This window comes from Balaenoptera physalus, assembly GCF_965194825.1.
Source record: "Balaenoptera physalus genome assembly, chromosome: 12".
Taxonomy (NCBI): Eukaryota; Metazoa; Chordata; class Mammalia; order Artiodactyla; family Balaenopteridae; genus Balaenoptera; species Balaenoptera physalus.
This window is the reverse complement of record NC_138897.1, coordinates 10,510,300-10,528,400: the sequence shown is the minus strand read 5'-3', so window position 1 is coordinate 10,528,400 and position 18,101 is coordinate 10,510,300. Positions and strand designations below refer to the sequence as shown.

The 18,101-nt window shown below is 34.6% G+C and overlaps 1 protein-coding gene and 2 long non-coding RNA genes across 4 annotated transcripts in view; 1 reads left to right on the top strand and 2 right to left on the bottom strand.

The window, feature by feature from the left end:
• LOC309639119 overlaps positions 1 to 18,101 on the top strand; it is a 1,037,414-nt gene that overhangs the window by 264,936 nt on the left and 754,377 nt on the right. The window lies entirely within an intron of this gene.
• The window catches only part of LOC309639132, a 932,641-nt gene that overhangs the window by 580,763 nt on the left and 333,777 nt on the right, over positions 1 to 18,101 (bottom strand). The window lies entirely within an intron of this gene.
• Positions 1 to 18,101, bottom strand: part of CDH19 (cadherin 19) — a 277,276-nt gene that overhangs the window by 170,393 nt on the left and 88,782 nt on the right. The window contains exon 1 of one of the 2 annotated variants that reach the window (XM_082415897.1): positions 6,416 to 14,566. The exons of the other annotated variant lie outside the window; for it this stretch is intronic. The gene's annotated coding sequence lies outside the window, so the exon portion shown is untranslated. Of the gene's footprint in view, positions 1 to 6,415; positions 14,567 to 18,101 lie in introns of those variants that run through there. 2 annotated transcript variants of the gene reach the window in all.

The following is an 18,101-nucleotide window of genomic DNA, read 5'->3' as shown; positions in this document are numbered from 1 at the left end:
CCCATGTCCCCTGCATCAGCAGGCAGACTCTCAACCACTGCGCCACCAGGGAAGCCCCATCAACATTTTTTATTGGTGGTCCTTTGGGAGACAACAGTCAACAGTAGAAATTTGCCTTTATTAATCTTATGTATTACTCAGTTTATTTAATGCTTATAGTCATACATTTTAATCATGCTAATCATGCTAATTAGCATGCTATTTTATTACTTACCTGGTGTAAGTATACCTGTATGTATGTACAGAGATATATATATGGTATCCCGTCCTTGTATTTATACTTTTTGTCTCAAAAAAAAACACATGCTCTTCGTTTTTAAACTAAGTATAAAAATTCTGTATTGGAACTTAATCAATTCTTGTTTTAATTATTGATTTATATGGACCCATTCTTTTTTTAAAAATTTTATTTATCTATTTTTATACAGCAGGTTCTTATTAGTTATCGATTTTATATGTTTTAGTGTATGTATGTCAATCCCAATCTCCCAATTCATCCCACAACCACCACACCCACCCCCCCACCAGCTTCCCCCCCTGGGGTCCATACGTTTGTTCTTTACATCTGTGTCTCTATTTCTGCCTTGCAAACCAGTTCATCTGCAGCATTTTTCTAGATTCCACATATAAATGATATCATATGGTGTTTTTTTTTCTCTTTCTGACTTACTTCACTCTGTATGACAGTCTCTAGGTCCATCCACGTCTCTACAAATGACCCAATTTCGTTCCTTTTTATGGCTGAGTAATATTCCATTGTATATATGTGCCACATCTTCTTTATCCATTTTTCTGTCGATGGGCATTTAGGTTGCTTCCATGACGTAGCTACTGTAAACAGTGCTACAATGAACATTGGGGTGCATGTGTCCTTTTGAATTATGGTTTTCTCAGGGTATATGCCCAGTAGTGGGATTGCTGGGTCATATGGTAATTCTATTTTTAGTTTTTTTAAGGAACCTCCATACTGTTCTCCATAGTGGCTGTATCAATTTACATTCCCACCAACAGTGCAAGAGGGTTCCCTTTTCTCCACACCCTCTAAAGCATTTGTTGTTTGTAGATTTTCTGATGATGCCCATTCTAACTGGTGTGAGGTGATACCTCATTGTAGTTTTGATCTGCATTTCTCTAATAATTAGTGATGTTGAGCACCTTTTCATGTGCCTCTTGGCCATCTGTATGTCTTCTTTGGAGAAATGTCTATTTAAGTCTTCTGCCCATTTTTGATTGGGTTGTTTGTTTTTTTGATATTGAGCTACATGAGCTGTTTATATATTTTGGAGATTAATTCTTTGTCAGTTGCTTCATTTGCAAATATTTTCTCCCATTCTGAGGGTTGTCTTTTTGTTTTGTTTATAGTTTCCTTTGCTGTGCAAAACCTTTTAAGTTTAATTAAGTCCCATTTGTTTATTTTTGTTTTTATTTCCATTACTCTAGGAGATGGGTCAAAAAAGATCTTGCTGTGATTTAAGTCAAAAAGTGTTCTTCCTATGTTTTCCTCTAAGAGGTTTTTTTTTTTTTCTTAACATCTTTATTGGAGTATAATTGCTTTATAATGTTGTGTTAGTTTCTGCTGTATAACAAAATGAATCAGCTATATGTATACATACATCCCCATATCCCCTCCCTCTTGAGTCTCCCTCCCATCCTCCTTATCCCACCCCTCTAGGTGGTCACAAAGCACCGAGCTGATCTCCCCATGTGATGCAACTGTTTCCCACTAGCTATCTATTTTACATTTGGTAGTGTATATATGTCAATGCTACTCTCTCACTTCATCCCTGTGTCCTCAAGTCCATTCTTTACGTCTGCGTCTTTACTCTTCCTGTCCTGCCCCTAGGTTCATCAGTACCATTTTTTTTTTTTTTTTTAGATTCCATATATATGTGTTAGCATACGGTATTTGTTTTTCTCTTTCTGACTTACTTCACTCTGTGTGACAGACTCTAGGCCCATCCACCTCACTACAAATAACTCAATTTCCTTTCTTTTTATGGCTGAGTAATATTCCATTGTGTATATGTGCCACATCTTCTTTATCCATTAATCTGTTGATGGACACCTACCTCTAAGAGTTTTATAGTGACCAGTCTTACATTTAGGTCTTTAATCCATTTTGAGTTTATTTTTGTGTATGGTGTTAGGGAGTGTTCTAATTTCATTCTTTTATATATGGACCCATTCTTTACATTATTGTACCATGACATTTTTTCATCTTCCTGCTTTTGGCTAAATTGATGGAAGGTCCCATGTTTCATAATTTTTACTCTATAAGTTAAAAATGATACAATTTATGTTCTATTTATTACCATTTATTTATTAAAATCTCTATGTAAATGTTTACTTTTTCTGTTAATACATAAATTATTCTATATATATATATATATTGCATTTAATAGAAAAATTCATGATACGATTTCATTTCAGTTAGTCTTTCCCTACTATCATACCACCACCCTATAAATCTCTTAAAAGATCACCACTAAGTTTAACTCTATAGCATTGTTGATAAATTTTAAAAATTCTTTGAAGAGTTTACTTTGTAATTTTGGATAGAAAACTGAATATTTACAATACTATATGAGCACGGTTCTGGATTTCTTTTTCCTTCTTAACTGTTGTTGCCATTTCTGTTTAGTTGGTTGGTGGGTTGGTTGGTTATTTAGTAACTTACCTGGACTAACATAGTGAAACGTGTCCCCCCATTAGGGTATAAGCACTTGCGCAATTACTCAATATTTTAAAATTCTTGTTATTATTTATTCATGTTTTGCTGGAGTCTCCCCTGTGCCTGCATATCTTTGTGGTCAGAGTTTGTGCTGAAACATCCAAGATAGTAATCCTTCCAAACCTGCTTATGTGAGTGGGACTGGGGAGCACATTCAAGGATCAGGTGGTCTTCAGTTCTGTGCAGTTCTACTTTCTGCTGTTCCCCTGCATGTGTTCATAGTCTCACAATCAACCTGGGATGTGTAGATAAAGTGGACCAATGTGTCCTCCAGCCTTGTGCATGCAACTTTCAAACAGGTGTATGCAATGAGCTTATCACAGCCTCATGGCTCGGCACTACCTATTAAATTTCTCTCCAGCCTGTTGGATGATTGCTTGCTCAACCAAAGCTACAACCTTATTGGTTCACAGACCAACTGGCTTTCTTCTTTTTTTTTTCCCACTGGGATTTCTCCTCTTATTGCCAATGCCTATGGGCAAGTGGTTTTCCATGCTCCATTCCAAATCAAGTAGTCTCTTCTGGTGGCAAAGGTACACATTTTTCATGGCTCATTCTAACCTGGGAGAACTGCCAAGCTTGGGGAGAAGCAGGGAATGAGCAGGTCCAGGCAGTAACCCCACCAACTCCCCAGCATTCTTACCCATGTGGGAGTCAAGATTCTAAGATGGCCCCATGGTCCCTGATTCCTGGTGACTATACCTTATGTAATCCCCTTATTTAAGTGTAGACAGAACCTGTCACTTGCTTTTAGCCAATAGCATATGACAGAGTTGAAGGGATTGTGCAGGTGTAATTAAGGTCTCAAATCAGTTGCGTTTGAGTTAATCAAATTAGCATCTACATATTTTAAGTTAGAGATCAGTAATATTTGAATACCTCATTTCTTTATAAAAATTCAGATCAATTTGGAATAAAAGTATAGGACCAAATAGTTTAATCTGTGTGCCTCCCACTCTTACCACAGATATCAAAGTAATTCATAATGGTTACTCTCCATAAACATTATAAAAGGAGATAGGGGTTATAGAAGAAAGAAAGACAGGCCAGTATACAGCATGGCAGTATGTTTACATATGTACACACACACGCACACATGCACACACACAGGCACAATAGTCTTTGAATAAAATATAAATAAATATAGCTGAAGTAAAATTTGGGAGAAAACTGGGGAATATAGTTCTTATTGTTAAGAGAAGGGAACTGAGATGTGGGTGAAGGTCTTAGAATTGCTAGGTCAGTGGGTATGACTTGGTTCTATGCTTATCTAACAGGTGACTTTTTTAATAGAGAGAAATGAAGACTTTATTTTTTATTTTTTTCAGGGTTGAAGTCAGGACATAAGTATACAACCTCGGGGCAAAGAGTGAGAAAAATTTTATGATTATTTCAAATGATGCAGGAAAAGCATTTTGATAAAATTCAACACTTACTTCTAAATTAACCTAGGTGTATAAGGAAACTTCTTTATTGTGGTAAATGTAACTTTCTAAAAGATCATCTCAGAGTATTCCTTTCTAAAACATTTAAATGATTTATTGTACATAGTATGGAATATAAGACATGGTACCATAACACTCCTAGAAGAGGACATAGGCAAAACATTCTTGGACATAAATTGTAGTTATATTTTCTTAGACCAGTCTCCCAAGGCAAAAGAAATAAAAGCAAAAATAAACAAATGGGACTTAATCAAACTTAAACGCTTTTGCACAGCAAAGGAAATCATCAACAAAATAAAAAGATGGGAGAAAATATTTGCAGATGATGCACCTTACAAGGGCTTAATTTCCAAAATATGCAAACAACTCATACAACTCAATATCAACAAAATACATAACCCAATAAATAAATAGGCAGAAGATCTAAGTAGACATTTCTCCAGAGAAATCATACAGATGGCCAACAGTCACATGAAAAGATGCTCAACATCACTAACTATTAGAGAAATGCGAATCAAAACTACAATGAGATATCACCTCATACCAGTCAAAATGGTTATCATCAAAAAATCCAAAAATAATAAATAATGCTGGAAAGGGTGAGGAGAAAAGGGAATCCTCCTACACCGTTGGTGGGAAGAACAGTATGGAGGTTCCTTAAAAAACTAAAAATAGAGTCACCATATGATCCTGCAATCCCACTCCTAGGTATATATCCAGAGAAAACTCTAATTCAAAAAGATACATGCTCCCCAATGTTCACTGTAGCACTATTCACAATAGCCAAGACATGTAAATAACCTAAATATCCATCGACAGATGAATGGATAAAGAAGATGTGGCACATACATACAATGGAATACTACTCAGCCATAAAAAAGAACGAAATAATGCCATTTGCAGCAACATGGATACAACTAGAGAGTATCATACTAAGTGAAGTCACAGAAAGACAAATATCATATGATATCACTTATGTGTGGAGTCTAAAAAGTAATACAAATGAATCTATGTATAAAACAGAAACAGACTCTCAGACGTAGAAAGAAAATATATGGTTACTGAAGGGGAAGGTGGGGGAGGAAGGATAAATTAGTAGTAAGGGATTAACAGACACAAATTGTTATACATAAAATAGGTAAGCAACAAGGATTTACTGTATAGCACAGGGAACTATATTCAATATCTTGTAATAACCTATAATGGAAGAATATGAAAAAATATATATTTATAACTGAATACTTTGCCATACATTTGAAACTAATGCAATATTGTAAACCAACTATACTTCAATAAAAAATCCAACTAACTAGAAATATGTTTTTTCTTTTTGTGCTGGCATGAGTATGTAATTTCCTAAGGATAATGGTGACAGAGGTAGACATTGTTCCAGCTCTGTGTGTTAATTATTCTAGATAATCTTTTTCTTTTATTAAGTCTCAATGTTTTCTTTAATATCCTAAAAATATAAAATATATGTCCTATGTTTCAAAGCTTTAAATTCCAGATAAGACATATATATTATCCACTCCTCTACATACAAGCACTTTAAAAATGATTAACTTTTCCTTTTTCTATCTTATTTGAATGCATTTTTTTCCTCTGTATTGCGGCTGCATAGCATAAGACTTAATAAAAAGTTACTTATGAAATGTCCTCATGTGGATTGTTACTAAAAAGATGTACCCAAAAGCATGTTATAAGAATTTCAAAGAAAAATGAATCTGAGAACTTAGGTTTCAAATGAAGGCAAAGGAAAAAAAATCTATACAGACAACTGAAATACAAAAGAGAGAAAAGTGACTAAAAAGATACATCAACACGAAATGCTTACTGAAAAGGACAAATCAGGGCAAGAGCTAAAATGGTGTCCCAGATATCCACCCAAAGCTGCATTATGATAAAATAATTGTCAGATAGACTGAAGAGAACTACTGAATATTGGTATTTTGGAAAAGAAATGAACTTCACTATACTAAAGAGTAATGTGATAATTTAAGTGAAAGACAAATTTAACAACAGTATATTATAATAATAAAAAGTAGGAGCATTTTATAAAATTTTGATATAAGGCTAATGGGATTTCCATTGGTCTTAGAAGTGTTCTATGAAAAGAAAAACATCACTTTGAGTTGGAGTTCCCAGGAATCTGTGCTGAGTGCATGTCTTAGTCAGCTGAGATGGCTATAACAAAATACTGTGAACTGGGTGTCTTAAGCAACAGATATTTATTTCTCACAGTTCTGGAGGCTGGGAAGTTCAAAATCAAGGTTCTGTCCTATTAGGCTCCTGATGAAGAGCCTCTTCCTGGGGATGTCCATCTTCTTGTTATATCTTCACATGGAGAAGAGAGAGATAAACCTCTCTGGTTTATTGTTTCAAGGACACTAATCCGATTGTGAGAACCCCACCCTCATGAACTCATCTAAACCTGATTACCTCCAAAGCCACCATTTCCAAACACTATCACATTTGGAGTTAAGGCTTCAATATATGAATTCTAGGGGGACACAACCATTCAGTCCAAAACAGTTCATGATTCTTCTCTGTCCTTTCCTTCCAGTTAATTTTCAATCACTACTATAGCCAATCCATAGCCAGTCATGTGCCAAAGATTCTAAAACTCACAACTCCAACTAAACACCCTTACTACTCTCCAGACCTGCATATCCAGTTTCTCTTTGATACTTTTTCAAGGATATGTCAGCACAGACTTCTCAAACCATGGTCAAACTTGAGGTCTTCATTCTTGTTTGCCTCTTCTCACTAAATAAGGCCTTTACTTATTTACCAAGTTATTTAAACCAGTATATTGGCTGATAGTGTAAACCCTTCTGAATTCTTTACCCTGCCCATTCAATTACATCTCTGTGTTCTGCTCGCTTTTATTTCAATATTTTTCTGAAATCAGTTCCCTCCTTTTCATGGCCTTTTTCACTATACTGGCTTAAGTTATCATCATTATAGCAATATCTACCAAACTGGTTTTCCTACTTCTACTCCTGTAAAACACAAATTGATTTTAACACAGTAGCCACAAATATCCTTTCAAAATGAAAATATAATTGTGCCAGTTTTCTACTTAAAAGCTTCTTAGTTTCCATTGCCTTCAGGCAAAATTCAGACTCTAAAACAGGATCATAAAGATGTGCATTATCAGGCTCCTGTCTCATAATCCACAGACAGCTTTCTAAGCATTCCTGTGAACTCAGAATTCACATTTGCTTCCTTAGTCCCCCAAATTCTCCAAGCATCTTTTCACCTCAAAACATTTACATGTATCATTCTATTTGCCTGGAAGATTGGACCTATTCTCCGTAGGCCTAAATCTATATTTGTCCTTCAGGTCTCAGCCTAAAGTTCACTAACTCAAAGAAGAGTACATTGATGCTCCAATCCAAATTAAGTCTTCCTGGTGATTCTTTTAAAGGTCATCTGTACTATTTCTTCATAGAATTTATTTTAATAACTGCTTGATCTTAATTTGCTTAATGCCTGTTTGTTTACTCTTTTTAACAAGATCATAAGTTTCATGAAGGCACACATTTTTTTTTTCTGCTTCATTCACCAGTGTATCCCTGAAACCTAAAAAAAAAGTCTAGTACATAGAAGATACTAAATATTTTTTATTGAGCAAATGAATCTGACAAAAAATTTTAAAAAATCTATTACAAGTACTTAAAATCATTATTGAACAATATAAATTACCCAGCCTTCAAAATAATGTATATGGAGATGTAGAAACTTTCAATCGACCAAACTAAGAGTCTGTTGGAATATGAGGAAGAAATAACTAAATAAAGCAGTTCCTTCATTTATTTGCTATAATCACTCTATACAGAATATGTGGGAGATAACCATCTAAGTATTTTGACGGTTAATCAGTGTTTCTTCTACTACTCAAGTCATTAACAGAGATGTATGAGAAGGATGTGTGTGGGGTGTACGTAAAAGGAAAGTGAGAGAAAAATTTAACATTAGAAATAGATTTAGAAAAAAAATAGCATGGCATTAATTACCTGAAACAACTCAAGTGTGTGTTAATTAATACATTTCTTTGAGTAATTCAGAGCACCATCTGTAAATCTCCTTTCCAGGCCTATGAAGTCCTTGCTAATCTTTGCCTGCAGGCGCTGCTGTGTAACTGAACATGCAGTGGTAATAGGTGCGTTTGCTCCACTGATTGCAAGACTTTCTCCATGGGCCTGATTTTGCCACAACTGACATGTGCATAATTCCATCAGAAGCCAGTGGTAGTTTTGCATGATTAAAGATGGCAGAATCAGGACCATACATACATTTCCATGCAAATGTGCTTGAGAAAATAACATACAATACATTATGTAAACATATTTAGAATGAATAAACACACTCAGCTAAATTTTCAAACATCTGTTCAAGCTCCTGGCAGCACTCCAATTTGCATACCGAACTCCTTTTTAAACAGGGCTTAATTTTGCCCTCCGTATTATTAGATCATAGTAGCCTTTGAACTCCAAAATACATAACTTGCACTGTACAGATGATGCTAATTATCATTTATAAAATCCAACTGCACTCCCTTTTAGCTTTAGACTTCCTTCTGTCGTTGTAAGAGAGAAGGGCACAGTAGGGTCTATGACTGGGGGAGAACTTTTATGCATATTCCAACTCAATTCATGTGTTATCAAGAAAAGGACTGAGACTTGAATTATTTGCCTAACTGTGCTTCCAGCCATATACAAATGCAGAACTTCTAACCACAAGATGCATATTATACCCACTTAATGGCATAAACCTGCCATTGCTTGTAGTTTATGTACCCTAGAGTTCAAACAAGCAGTGTAGTACCAGTTTTATATTTTGTTTTCTACTTTTATTTAGCATTCCCTTCCATAATCTCTGTTAGCTTCTGCCAAAAGCCATACAGATATATAACATATACTCTAAGTAAAAATACCAGGGCTTGCTTTGAAAGCAAAGCTTCAGAACAAGAATCCCAGCTTCCTTCCAAATGGTGATGAGCCTGGAGCAGACAAGGCAGAGATTCATTTGTTTCCTTGGATAAGACCTGTTTTAAAAAGATGTTACTTGCGTAAGAGCTATTAAGACTACAGTAGACCCTTGAACAATGGGGGGAGGTTAGCAATGTTGATCCCCTCTTTCAAATGAAAATCCTCAAACTGTTATCTCTGCTTCAAACCCAAAGGAACTGACAAATGACTCACCCAAGGGCAGGACACTGAAACAGTTTACATAGCATCAAGACTCAAACCCCAGTTCTATTACTCCACACACTGTGATCTCTAATTGAACAAAAACTTTCTCCCATACTTAGTTACTTTAAGGATCTGTAAAATGAAGATACAAGTATTATATTTATTGAAAAGTATTCATGTGTAACTGGATCTGTGCAGTTCAAACCTGTGTTGTTCAAGGGTCAAATGTAGTTTAAAAATGAATGAAGCATAGTAGAGTATGCCACCCCAAAATATTCCACTTTGACATAACAATTGTTTTCAGCTGAAGGTAACTAAGAAGCAACAAAGGCAGGAAAAGCTCTATTTTCTTCTTCTTCTGCCTAAAGGCAAGATATAAATTCTCCTTTTACTGGAGACAGGCACTTATCCCATTTACATTAAAAACCTTACTCTTAGTTTCCTCCCATATATTTACCTTCCCACACTTTGCCACGCTTAGAAGCCTAAAACTACTTTCCTTTGTTCTGCCATTATTCTATAGATATATTATTTTTTGTAGAAGATGCTGTAAAAGCCAGAGTTCTAAGCCATCACTTTGAGTTAATCTTCTTTTTAGGTTTCTTTCATGTGATGCGTACTCCATGTATTAAAAATTTATTTGTTTTCCTCTTGTTAATCTGTCTTTTTGTTAAAAGCTCCCAGCTGCAAACCTACAATGGATAGAGGTAAAGTTTGCATCCTCTACACTGAGTGCTTCTTATAAATTCTCTTTTCTCATTCTTATTCTTAGAAAAAACCCTGCATTTTTCATTAGTGAATCTTTAAAATATGGATATTTCCTCCAAAATCCAGGTACGTCTTTAAAAAATAAATTAGTGATGTAAATATTGCAAACAATTATAAAAAAATAATTATTATAATTCATTTCAGTTTAAGTCAAAGTCATTTATTCACTTATTCATTCACTCATAATTACTTGGACCTAACACTCCACCAGTTTCTGGGGACATGTTTTTTAACTAAATATATATAGGCCCAGTTTCACAAAGTTTACAGTCTAAGAGGGATACAAGCAAGATACAGCTAAAATATGTTATGGCAGTTCTATGATGGAGTGATATCCAAAATTCAAATGCTAGTATCAACATTGTTTAAGATTTCACTGATTACAGATGGCTGAGTCTCCAGGCATCCCCACTAAGGTACCAAATGTAGGAGCAAAGCCCTACAGATGTCTCCAAACCTGTCTATCTTCCAGATTAACAGCACAGTGATGTCAGTCAATGCTGCTAGAGCCAAAAACTTGCCCAATTTGAATTTTTAACAAGCACATTTTTGAGATATAATAAAATGACTATTGTTTTAAGTCTTTATTTTAGAATAATTTCTGATTCACTAATAGATAACTAATATAACATATTTTACCTGGAAATATAATGCTGTTTTAACTAAAACTAAACTATAAATCCCTGGCTTTGGGACTACATGGCAAGCAGAAGCTAGAAGAGCCTAGAAGACTCCTGTTGTAAAAGCTGCAAGGCCTCAGGAAATTCTTGAGGAGAGTTGAAAAGTTGAGGAGAGTTGACAGGGAGGAAATTGTTATTGGAGGCTAGAGAAATGGGCAGGATGCTTGGTAACACAGTTGTCTGTAATCACACGTAAAAGAAAATATAGCTAATGGCCTGTTGGAGTGGGCTGAGACTTCCATGTTGAAAATGCTAAATAGTTATCAGAGGTATGGTCAGAGTAAGATGTGCCCCAAAAGTAGATTCAGTTTCAAGCAGATTTTAGAAAAAATATAAAGGAGCCAGTGATTATTGCAATATAATTAAAACCATTTCTTATGACCAGTTTCTCCTTCAAAAAGCTCCTCAAGTAAAAAAAATGTCTTCAAGGTGGAGGTGAAATCCAGAATACTTCCTAAAACTTATACTGAAGGTTAAGATCTTAACACTGAGAACTAAAGAAACTTTACTGAGATTTCAAACAGATTTAAGGGCAGGCCTAAATGGGCCTCTAAGAATCTTAAGTGTGTTGTTCGCATTGTAAACTGACTCTCAGCACAAAGAAATAGAATTGTCTAGACTGAGATGAAATATTCGTGTGACTTTTGTCTAATGAATTATTTCGGTTCACAGAAATGCCACGAAGTGTTTAAGTAAATTTTACCACTTTGCATGAAAACGACAGAGACAGTATAATGTATTATAAAAAGTTTAGAAAGGGGCTTTTGTATCTTCAAATTTCTATAAATAGGATGCCGGCTGAGAAAGCTACTCAGCTTTAAACCCAAGTCAGAGGGTAGAATCAAGAGCCGGAAGAGTGAAGTAAAGACCCACAAAGAGTATTTTCCAGGCTGTAGAACTTGATCCTATTCAAGAAACTGGCAACATGTGCCAGTAGATTGCAAAATTACTATGAACCATTAACGATTCTACGTGTTTTTTTCTTTCTTTAAATGGAAATCTCTATTATAGTTACTCTATGCATGACTCATCATTGTGTATTATATGTATCAGGGCTGAGGGGGGAGATGATACATTTCTGTAGTTTGTAGGTCTCAGTTCAAGAGAAACTGTATTCAAGGAAGTGAACCTAAGAAAACACATAGAAGGGATCTAGCACACACCCAGAAATGTTACAGATAACACCATCCTAGAATTTGTATCAATGCTGTATTGAATTTGTGACTTAAGAGGAAGTATATATGCTATACTTTCTCGGTATAACAAGTTAAAAGCTTCAAGATTAAAATTTACTTTTTGATTTATTACAATAAATTGACCAAGTTGAAGGGTACTTTAAGGATTGAAACTGAGGAAGTTCATCTGTACCTAGAACTGATTTAGAGGACAAGATCCTGAACTTCAAACCAATGATGTAATGAAATGAGGCTCTGGGGGTCCTTGGAGGTGACTGAGTTCCTTTTGTGTATGGGAGGGATATAAATAATATATAACCAGTGAGAAGACTCTAGTATATTAAAATGGCCACAATATTTTTGCTACTTCTCCCATTGAGAGATAAGAGTTTAATTTTTCTCTTCATGAATTTGGCTGGTTCCATCATTGATTTACAAATAAAATAAAACACTAAAGATGTGACACTGTCAATTTCATGGACTAGGTCTTAAGAATGTGGCAAACTTCTTTGTCACTTAGAACACTAACTCAAAGTTAAAAAGCTGTTGTTTAAGAAGCCCAGCTACCCTGAGACCATCTTGATGAAGAGGTCATGTGTAGCCACCCCAAACAATAATCCAAGGTGAGTTTAGCCTTCCAGCTGGCCCTACCAAGGCACTCAAGATGTGGAGAGAGCCAATTTGGACCTTCTATAGGTCCAATTTGGACCTTCTATAGTCCATCAGCCCTGAATACCAGTAAGTGACTTCAGTGGATGTCACATGGAGTGAGAGAATGGCCAAGTGATACCTGTCCAAATTTCTGATCAAACAAAACAAAATAAAAACAAAAACAAGAACAAATAAAAACCATGAGATGTAATAAAATGCTTTAAGACACTAAATATTAGGCTAATTTGTTAAGAAAAATTAGATAATCAGAACACAAGTGTTGGGTTACATGAAGATAGCCATTTGAAAAATATACAAGATAGTGTTTGAACGTTACTTCTCAGTCTGGATTATCTTGGGGCTGGTTTCTTTTATTTTATATATTCTTGAAATCCTAAATTATTTAAAGATACTGATTGCAGTATGCAGAATATTCAGATTAAAGTTCTTTTCATAGAATGGAAAAAATGCAAGAACAATATTATCAGTTGTTGTCTAAGAACATTTACAATAAAAAAATCTGCAATATACTGCTTTGGCTCACCTATTATTATACACTTTAATAACCATTTAGAGGGGTCTTTTGAGATATATTAAGCAAATAATGATGAGTATCTTAAACTCTACTTTTATATTTTTATTAGGTAAACCATATGTCGCATCTTGAATTGCATTTTTCTTTTCCTTTTCAGTGACTGTTTAATTTATAATACTTATTAAAGAGTGGATCAAGAAATTCTCCGTATCTGAACTTATAAAAAAGTAGATAAACTATTGTCTATCCCTTCATAAGCCTATTGTTATCACCTTAGTAACATTCAATACCTAATAGTCTAAAGTCACATTAATAATTTTATAACCTGTATTTTGGATATATAATACTTGAAGTGTAATGGATAAAGCTCACTAATCACAATAAAAATACATTTCTCATTATAAGAATTTTATTACAAAGGTCACTTCTCAAATAATAATACGAATTTAATAGATTTTTCAGAAAGATGGAAGTAATCAGTAAAATGTGAAAGTAAATAAGGTAGTGAGGAGTATTTGAAGTAAAAGTTTAGGAAGTGTTACTCTCCCAAGTTTGTAACTGTCTGTTCTACTACCATGCCACACAACGCTGTCTCTGAATTTAACAAAAATTGATGGTTTTCAAAATGTAATTGACATGATTCTATATATGGTCTTAATAACATATTGATATAGTTTCTGACTGGTAACTAAGCAGATTTTAATACTATGTAGATTAAAAAAGAAGAAAGAAAAGAGAAAGCTCTTCTACAAAGAGCAGATTAAAATCAGTGCTTCTAATTATTTTCATAGAAAGTATTTCCATGTAGATGTCACCAAGTTCACTTGTATTTTATTGATCCACAAAATGTTCGTAATATTATAGACATTTATTAAGTGTGCATGTGATAATTATGAGCATTAATATGATAAAATTTAATATGAATTCTATATATTATATAATATTAATATATAGATATTATTTTATATCTTTACTGTGAGTAATTTTCAGTTTTCACCTTAAGAGTATGTTAATATTTATACGTGGAAGAATTTTGGCATCAAAAATCAAAGCCTAGGGACTTCCCTGGTGGCGCAGTGGTTAAGAATCCGCCTGCTAATGCAGGGGACACGGGTTTGAGCCCTGGTCCCAGAAGATCCCACATGCCGCAGAGCAACTAAGCTCACGTGCCACAACTACTGAGCCAGCACTCCAGAGCCTGTGAGCCACAACTACTGAGCCTGCATGCCACAACTACTGAAGCCCTATGAGAAGCCACCGCAATGAGAAGCCCACCCACCGCAACAAAGAGTAGCCCCGCTCGCCACAACCAGAGAAAGCCCACGCGCAGCAACAAAGACTCAACGCAGCCAAAAATAAATAAATAAATAAATAAATAAATAAATAAATTTATTTTAAAAAAATCAAAGTCTATTAGCTATATTTGAATATTTCAAGAATAAATAGAATGCCCTAAATTAATAGGTATCAATGGAAGCAATATGTTTATAAGCAAGAAAAAAAAAATCCAGTTCTTTTTAAACAAGATATGTAAGCATATTTATTGTTCAACGCCCCTTGAATTACTCTTTAAGGGGCAGAGCATATGTTTTTACCCTAATACTTCAATCTTTTCTTGTCAAATGACTCAAAATCTTTTTACATATTTTTGAGCCAGGGTAGAGGAAGAATTCTGTGGTAAAGTAATTAAGCAATGAAAACTAGCTATGTAAGAATGAGATTCATGAATTTCTTTTAAAAAATGTGTGGCTTTCCCATACACTCCTCACTGTCTTTCAAGAAAATCACCAGTGACTACAGAACATATTTTATCTATTGGACCAGGAAAACTAACAATTTGTGAACACTGTACATTCCACAATCTAAACAGAGCCATCATTCAACTTGAAAGAAGGTATGTGAATAAAAAATATCAAGGTCTCTCTACCACTGTATCCATTTACCTTATACCAGTCCTTCCAATCTGTGTGAGCTTCAGTCACAGCATATAATATTCATAGACCTGGTGTTTAAATTAAAAAAAAGTGACACCACAGCTAAGATAAATTTTTTTTAAAGTCAAAACCAAATTCATTTGTGTTAAATATTATACATTTTCATTTTCATTTTTATTTTTCTGGATCCAACGCTGGGATTTCCATCACTCATTCTCCAAAATGTACCCTTTTATTTCCAATATTGTATGGGTTGGGGGCTAAAGTCTCTTTCTAATGAGAAGGGCTCAGGGGTCTCCATGGTATCTACATAGTTTTGTTGATAATATACTATGTCCTTCTTAGTGCAAACAGAAAATTCTGGGGTGTGGTGAGGATGCGGCTCTTTAGAGCCTGATTTCCTTTACCTATTATCAGTCCATATAATATAGTCACCAAGATTATTAACAAATTTAGTACAATTCCTTGTGTTAAATCAATATTGGTGTTGACTTCAAATCTGAAAAAATATAAGTGATTAATTGGGTTGGCATGAAAAAGTTAACCTAGTTGAGTATATAACCAAAAAAAGGACTGAAATACAGTTCTGCTTGGAATGACAGAGTCCATGTTCTTCAGTTAAGCTTGTAGCTACCAGTTCTGAGACCACCTGTCTGAAATGCTGTCTCTACCCTGGCTGGAGGGAAAATATAATCAGACATCTCAGGAGGAGCTGTGAGCTTTTGAGACAAATTCCTATTCCCCTCCCATTTGGCCATCCTAAAATGCTGGTGAGATGCTTTACTTCCATTTTCTCTTCTATATTGAGGGGCCATGGGTGTTGGCAATTAAATAAATAATATGAAAAGCATCTGCTTTCTTTCTCATGCCAAGTAAAACAGAACCTGAGAGGACACTGTAACCAGGTCACACAGCTGATGGTTGAGTGACAGTCCTTGGCATCGTTAATACACTCGGTCTGGCAAAACTTTGTTCCATACCCTTAAATAATACTACAGATGTGTGGGTGAATAAGATCTACCTTTATGTGCAGAACTCTGAAAGAACTAGGTAAAACAAACTGAAGATGTTTGAAAGATTATGCCATTTAAAAAATTATTTTCCATATTTTTGACTATGTGATAATGCCAAGGCAGCTAAAGCTAATGACCATATTTACTGCAGCACCCATGTCAAGATTTGGGGGCAAAATATGTGTCTTTCAGTTGGATGCAAATCTGGGGTAGTTTATTTTGGGCAGGAAAAACGTTCACCAGAATAATTTATAATCATTAGTTCAAAAGAGATATCCCAGTTGGCAGTTTAAGTGAAAGAAGTGCTTGAACTCTATTACTGAGGATTTTATTGTCAAGTTAAATGTGCAGATTCTAATCATTAAATGCAATAATTGTAAATAGACCTACACAAATACTTGTCTCTTTTTTCTCTATTTTTTTCAAACTTTTTTGGTACAGTTTTATTTATTTCTTCTTCTTTATCCCATAAAAAAATGAACCTCTTGGGAGTTAACAAGGTTAATACTGGTAAGGTGAGATGGAGGTAAGACATAGAAAAGGTTTGAGCATCAAGAGACTTCAGACAAAATCTATTTTTGTTCTTTAATTCAACTGGTGAATAAACTGAGATCCACTGGAACTAAATTCCTTTTTGAGTTCAAACAGCTGGATTCATTATTTTATTACAAAACAAAAGAAAAAAACAAGCAAGGAATGAAATAGAAAAACTATAAACAAAACTATATAAAAAACAAACAAGAATGTGCCTCTATTCTGATTCTCTCCATGTAAATTACTTCACTAGTTCCAAGTACTGTCTCTTTCCTCACTCCATATTTCTAAAATAGTTCATTTAGCCTTCATGTATATAATTACACCGTTTCAATAATTCTAGCATTGTGAATCTTTTCCTCATTAGTTCATGTAACATATATTCATTAAGTACATGCTATGTGTGTTTTGTGCTGGGAAAATTGTCCCTGAAAGGACTAAACTCTATTATGAACCATATACATTTAAATATATTAATAACAGTGAAAAGGATAAGTACACAATAAGATCCATGCAAAGTATGCTATGAGAATGCTGACTTCAGTAAAGTTAATAAATATCTGAGTGCCTCTTTTCTTTTAGGTACTGTGCTTCTACCTAGAGATCACATAAATAACTAAATAAATCAGACATGCTATGTGGCATGTAGCATAGAAACAGATATGTCAACAAAACATACCAGGGCAATATTATGCATGCATTTATAGCAGTAGGAAAAGAGCCACCTCCAGATGCATTTATGGACTGTGCATCTGAAGGAATAATACCAGACTGAACAAAGATGAGAAGTTGGCTGATAAAAAATGGAAAAAATAAATAAATAAAAGGTCTCCAGGTAGAGGCAAAAATAGAGAGGTGTGAAATGGTATAGTGTGGTCAGGAAACTCTGGAGCAGTTTTGTACCTTTAGAATGTGAAGTGCAAAAAGAAAAGAGGCTGAATATGAGGTGGGGATGACGTCTCTGAGGTCATAACACTTTCTGTTATGGAGCCTAAGTAATTCTAGACTTTAAACTGAAGGGAGTAGAATGATACGGATGCTTTTTTAATGTGGAGAATGCATTTCTTTAGAAGGAACAAGAAGGGTGGATTGATGTGGAGTCATGGCAAAGAGAAAGCTGAGAGACTAAATCAGTAAGAAGAATATGCCTGAAGGAGACGTGTTTAGGAAGATGGTTTCTAGAACATATTTGGGATAGGTCATCAGCAGTATATCGTTTATTGGATGTAGTGGTTAAGAGATAGAGAAGAACCAAAAAGATAAAACAAATGCTTTGAAGGGAAAAAAATAAGTTAATCATTGTTTTTTACATTATGTATATAATATTTATTGTGCTAGGCTCTGACATATAAGTATTAATAAGAAACGGACCAGGAATTATTCCAGATTTTTTAAAAATAAATTTGTTTATTTATTTTTGTCTGCGTTGGGTTTTTG